Source organism: Grammomys surdaster, unplaced genomic scaffold (genome assembly GCF_004785775.1).
Source record: "Grammomys surdaster isolate TR1022 unplaced genomic scaffold, NIH_TR_1.0 126185, whole genome shotgun sequence".
Lineage (NCBI taxonomy): Eukaryota > Metazoa > Chordata > Mammalia > Rodentia > Muridae > Grammomys > Grammomys surdaster.
In genome coordinates this window covers 4,677,447-4,684,070 of record NW_021620991.1, presented here as the reverse complement: position 1 = coordinate 4,684,070, position 6,624 = coordinate 4,677,447, and the positions used below count along the sequence as shown (strand labels likewise).

The 6,624-nt window shown below is 46.6% G+C and overlaps 1 pseudogene; it reads left to right on the top strand.

Moving 5' to 3' along the window:
• The first annotated feature begins 5,210 nt into the window (after nt 1-5,210).
• Nucleotides 5,211-5,356, top strand: LOC114612921 (annotated as a pseudogene).
• Nucleotides 5,357-6,624: the final 1,268 nt, after the last annotated feature.

Genomic DNA, 6,624 nt, shown 5'->3' with positions numbered 1-6,624 from the left:
TGTGGTTCTCTGGGTTTTGCTCACTGGCCCTGGAAAGTCCTGTTATCCATGTCCATCCTGCTGCTGGATTTTGGTATTGCTGTTGGGCTCGCAGGCTTGGTGGCTTTTTTGTACTGGTATTGATATTAATCTGGGGTCACTGGGTTGACAGCATTGGTAGTGGATTGGTGTCGGCTGGCATTAGGTTTAGGGTGTGGGTTAGCAAGTGCATTGGAATCAGGGTTTTGGTGCTAGGTTGATATCGGTGTTATGTTTGGTTTCTGGTGTTGATGTTACTTTAGTATTTTTGTCCAAGCTGTGTGCAAGGTGGAACAATTTGAAGTTTCTGTTTGCTTGCCTACTTTGTGGGAGTAGTAAGAGAGAGTCACAAAGCAAATTCTACAGCTGGTGAAATGTCAGATGGTAAAGGTACTACCCACCAAGCCTAACAGTCTGAGGAAGGGCCAGGTGTGTGTGTCAGACAGATGCTCAGGGACCGCTGACAAAGCTGCTACCATCTCCAACTCCATCTGTGACTAGTTCAGCTACGTGTGCCTTGCTTCCTGGAAATAGAAACAGGAAGTGCCCGTGAGGAATAAAGATACACTAATACACTAATACACTAATAAAGGTATTAGATACACTTCTCAGAATTCCACAGGAGCTGGGGAGGTGCCCGCAGGCTACACGAAAGCCTTATCATGACTTAACCAGAAACCTAAAGGGCAGAGCTTCCGGATTCCCTGATAAGAACTCCACCCCAATGGGAAGCCACTGATGTGGCGCCTTGTGTTTCTAGCAGGTCCCTAGGGCACCACCCACCTCGTCATGACAGACCTGAAATGAAACTCTTGAATCGGCTAGCAGACCTGCAAGGTATAACACGTGTGTTCCTTGTCTGCAGAAGCAGGAGAACGATGGGTGTCCCTGGAAGAGCTAGTGTCCCAGCCTCTGGTCTGAAGGTTGACTGGATAGCACCCTCTCTTCTCTATTTCACTCACCCTACAAGTTTATTTTAATGTTTGGAGTAGCATATACTAATTATACATAACAATGGTTTCATTATAACACTTTATACGTGTGTGTAATGAATTGAAGTTGTAGTCACATACCCCTTACCCATTCTTTTTTTTTTAAAAGATTTATTTATTTAATTAATGTATATGAGTACACTGTCTCTGTCTTCAAACACACCAGAAGAGGGCATCAGATCTCATCACAGATGGTTGTGAGCCACCATGTGGTTGCTGGGAATTGAACTCAGGACCTCTGGAAGAATAGTCAGTGCTCTTAACCGCTGAGCTATCTCTCCAGCCCCCCCTTACCCATTCTTGTCCCTTCCTCTGCTTTCTGTTATGTTTTTGTGTGTGCCACACATGACACAGCGGGTCCCGAGGAGCATGTGCACCTTCTCAGTAGCTTCACCACCAAGGACAATGTCTCTCCTGTCCCCAGTGACAATTAACTGCGTGTAAGTCCTCAGAGAGAAGTGGGGTACCGTGAGTTCTCCCATTCCACAGCAGAGTACTGGTTTAAAGATAACCCGTGGTTGATAGTCTCAAGATCCATTTGCCTGCAAAATTCATGACATCTTTGTTTTTAGTAGCCAAATAGTATTTCATTGTGTAGATGAACCACATTCTTTATCCATTCTCCAACTAGGGGACATCTAGGTTGTTTCCAGCTTCTAGCTACTAGGTGTAAGTTTAATTTTTTCAAAACCTACTTTTTTAAAGATTTATTTATTTATTTTATGCATATGAGTACGCTGTAGCTGTCTTCGGACACACCAGAATAGGGCATCCAATCTCATTACGGATGGTTGTGAGCCACCATGTGGTTGCTGGGATTTGAACTCAGGACCTCTGGAAGAGCAGTCAGTGCTCTTAACCTCTGAGCCATCTCTCCAGCCCCCTCAAAACCTATTTTTAATGGTGGTTCTTAAACACTTTAACCTCCCTTGTAGCCCACCACCCACCAGAGGCAGTGGAAAAGAAAGGATACAGAGGAAGTGGATCTGTTTAGAAAGGTTCTTTGGAGCAGCTCCCATCTGTGTTGTCAGGAAATCGGCAGTTCGGTTCACAGGTCAGCAGCGGAAGCTCCATCCACTCACAAACACCTCACGGATACACCTGCAGTCCAGTACGGTAGAGTTGAGTAGCGGTAGTTGATTAATCCGCTCTAATTTCCCCTGTGGTGGCAGTGCCACAGTGAGTTACTCACTACACACACACACACACACACACACACACACACACACAGCCTTCTATTTAAATATGCCTTTAACATCGCAATGGCTGGGCCACTCCCAAACTTCCATGTTGCTAACGCCTCCCCTCTGGAACTCCTGAATTATTACTTACCAAAATCTATATTCCATTTTTGCTACTCTAGACCTGGGGGGGGGTGTAGGGAGGGGGGTTGGTTCTGGAACCAGTCTTTCCTGGCACTTACATGGCTGGCATTCTGTCTTCTGAATCTGAAGCCTGCATCTTATTCCTTTCCAGGCATGGTGATTCCTCTTCCTCCCCTGCACTCCTTGCCCGGGAACCTAAAAGTCCTGCCTCTGTCTCTCTGCCCAGTCATTGGCTGCTGGAAACTTTATTTACCAATCAAAGTGAACTGGGGGCAGGGACCACCAGCATCTTACATGTAGATGTATGGGTTCCCGTGTTAGAATCAATCCACAACAGAGTTGGGATAGCAAACACGAATCAGCAGAGGAGGCACTACCTAGCAGAGACAGCCAGGCCTCAGCTCGAGTCAGCAGGAGGGACCCAGAGGAATGACAGGAAAAGTTCTTGGCTGTGCCTCTCTCAGGGAAGTGAAGATCAGTGAAGACCCACAAACCTTGCACAGCTCGCTGTACCAGCAAGCCAGGCTTAGCCTCCGTCACTGTCCCTCCAGTCCTATTTATACACTCCAAACATCACGTGTCCTTCATGTGTTGTGTTTTGCCTCAGCATCAGCGCATCTGTCTCAGCTGACATCACTTTGCCAGTCAGCCCGAGTCTGAAGAAATCGTGGCACACCATCAGGAAGTTTTTGGTGCGTTTCTCTCTATGGAGTCCTGACAAATGCAGCTCAACTACACAACGTAAGGCGGACCAATACATGTGTGTCGTTAGCAAAGAATCCTTCATCATGTGTCCTTTCACATGCCTGCTTTAGCAGAACATCCTCTCTCCTGTGTCGGCTTCAGTGAAACGTTCCTTCACGTGTTTGCCCCAGCAAAACACCATCCAACCGACTTTCCAAAGAACCCTTAAGTTTCCACTTCAATTACAAATAAAGCTGCTACGAACATAGTTGAGCAACTGTCTTTGTAAGATGGTAGAACATCTTTTGGGTATATGCCCAGGAGTGGGATAGCTGTATCTTAAGGTAGATCTATTCCCAGTTTTCTGCAAAACTGCCAAATGATTTCCAAAGTGTTTGTACAAGTTTGCACTCCCACCAGCGATGGAGGAGCGTTCCCCTTGTTTCACATCCTCGCCAGGGAGAATCACTTGAGTTTTTGATCTTAGCCATTTTGACCCGTGTAAGATGGAATCTCAGAGTTGTTTTGATTTGTATTTCCCTGCTCAGTCCCCAAAGGACACTCATGGTATATACTCACTCATAAGTGGATATTAGCCATAAAGTACAGGATACTCGTGTTATACTCCACAGACCCAAAGAAGCTAAACAAGAAGGAAGGCACAAGGGGGTTGTTTGAATCTCACTTAGAAGGGGGAATAAAATCATAGGAGGCAGATGGAGGGAGGGACCTGGGTGGGAGAGGAGGGGGGGGGGGTTCAGGATCAAGTATGGGGAGGGACAGGAGAGATGGCCAGAGAGCCATGAGAATGAATGGAAATCTGCAACTGATAGGGGTAGGGAGGTGGGGGACATCTCCAGGAAGAGACAGAGACCTGGGATAAGGGAGGTCAATGATGGTGACCTTAGCTGTGACTCACATCATTAGGGATATAGAACTGGAAGAAGGTGGCTCTTATAGCCAGGCAGGAGCCTCAGTGGAGTGATAGGGACACCAACCCACCCACAAAACTTTTGACCCCAAATTTATCCCGTCTACAAGAAATACAGGGACAAAGATGGAGTAGACACTGAGAGAATGGCCCGACTTGGAACCCATCCCATGGGCAAGCACCAGTCTCTGACACTATTAATGAAACTCTGTTATGCTTACAGTCTAGCAAAGGCTGTCCTGAGAGGCTCTACCCAGCAGCTGACTTATACTGATGCAGACACCCACAGCCAAACAGTGGATGGAGCTTGGGGACACTCATGGAAGAACAGGAGAAAGGATTGCAGTCGGCAGGGCAGTGGTGGTGCACGCCTTTAATCCCAGCACTTGGGAGGCAGAGGCAGGTGGATTTCTGAGTTCGAGGCCACCCTGGTCTTCAGAGTGAGTTCTAGGACAGCCAGGGCTACACAGAGAAACCCTGTCTCGAAAAAAACAAACAAACAAAAACAAAAAACAAAAAAAAAAAGAAAAAGAAAAAAGAAAAGAAAAGAAAGAAAGGATTGCAGCCTCTAAGGGGATAGGAACTCCCCAGGGAGACCAACAGAGTCAGCCAACCTAGACCCTTGGGACTCTCAGAGACTGAACCACCAACCATACATGGGCTGGACCTAGCCCTCCCCGCACATATGTAGCAGGTGTGCAGCTTGGGTCGTGTGGGTCCCGAACAACTGGAACGAGGGCTATCCCTAAAGCTGTTGCCTGTCTATGGAGTATGTTCTTCTAGCTGGGCTGTCCTGTCTGGCCTCAGTGGGAGAGGATGTGCCTAGCCCCTCAGAAACTTGATATGCTGAGGTGGGGGGATACCCAGGGGGACCCCCACCTGCTCACAGGAGAAGGGGAGGGGGAAGAATTGTGGGAGGGAGTGACAGAGAGGGGGATCAGTGAACAGGAAGTAAAGTAAATAAATAAAATAAAAACAATAAAATAAATAGACAACCACTGTGGAAAAGCCCTCCACAGCGACACCTAGAGTCGAGTCTGAGCTATGCACCAAGGTGCTCAGCAGGTGAGCGTCAGGAAACCAGCTCACTAGATTTTTCTTTAAACCCCCTCTCTGTGCTTTAATAACAAACACTGCATGCGGTATGAATTTAAGAGTAAGTAATAAATAGCAGTAATCAGAATTATTCCAGAGTAAAAAAAGAGTTAAAAGCGAATCACCCGCACGTGTTTTTACCGAGCATGTTGGGCGAGCTTATCGGTACTCAGGGCAGGTGACCACAAGGTGGTTTCCCAGAGTGAGGCTCCCCCGCTGCCCTCTGATGTGCAGACCCCTGAGATTTCCCCACATGTGGGAAACTTAACTGCATAATCTGTGGTAGTGGGGGCTGTGTTCACACTCTCCTAAAGATTTCTAAAAACCTAGCATAATAAAAATGTACAGTAGAGAGTGGAGAGACAGTTCCGCTGCCGAGAGCACTTGCTGCTTTTGCAGAGGGCGTGGGTTCAGTTCCCAGCACTCACATGGTCTCCTTGAGAAACAGGCACATTAAAAAAAAAATTCCAGGGCTGGAGAGATGGCTTATTGATTACGAGCACTTGCTGCTCTGGCTGAGGGCCTACCTTCAATTCCCAGCATCTTCATCCAGTGGTTTTTAACCTTCCCAACCATAAAATTATTTTGGTGGCTATTTCATAACTGTATTTTTTTCTACTGTTATGAATCGTGATGTGAATATCTGTGTTTTCCGATAATCTTAGGCAACCCCTGTGAAAGGGCTGTTCAGTCCCCATTGAACCACATGGTGGCTCATAGGGCTCTTAACGCTAGTTCCAGGGGATCTGATGCCCTCTTGTGGCCTGTCTAGGGACTGCATCAATGGGTTGCATAGACCATGTCAAAAAAACATTGTCACTACTACTGAATAATAATGTTGTTGTTGATGATGATTTTCAAAATATCCGCACTAGAGCCGGAGTTGAGAGTGCATGGAGAGGAACCTCCTCTCCTCCTGCAGGGGAACCAAGCACCCACGCTTGGTGGCACACTTGTAATTCCAGCTCCGGGGGATCTGACACCCTCTTCTGGCTTCTGCGGGCATCTGCATACACTTGGTATGCTTTCTGCAGAAACGCACATATAAATAAAAAACAAGTCTTAAAACTTGAACAGTGGGGCTGGAGAGATGGCTCAGTGGTTAGAGCACTTGCTGCTCTTCCGGAGGTCATGAGTTCAAATCCCAGCAACAACATGATGCCCTCTTCTGGTGTGTCTGAAGACAGTGATAGTGTACTCACATACATGAAATAAATAAATAAATCTTAAAAAAAGAAAAAAGAAGAGGCTGGCCTTTTTTTTTTTAAATTTAAACGGTAGCAAAAGCAATGAAAAACATATTCCGACATAAATATCAGAAGACATTCATTCTAGAATCCAAGTCTCAAAATCACAAACCCAGAAAAGCCCAGTGAACAGACCTGAGCACCATATTGGGGGCATATTTGTACAGAGCATCTCTGATGGTGGATGACTCGTGGGTAGCACTCTGCTCCAGATCTGGGACCTTCAATATGCAGAAACAGGTCTCAGGTTGTTTGAATTAAATAATCAGTCCCAGCAGCAGGTTCACTACCTGCATTAATGCTTTATGTTCTCAAAAGAAAGACTGCCCCCC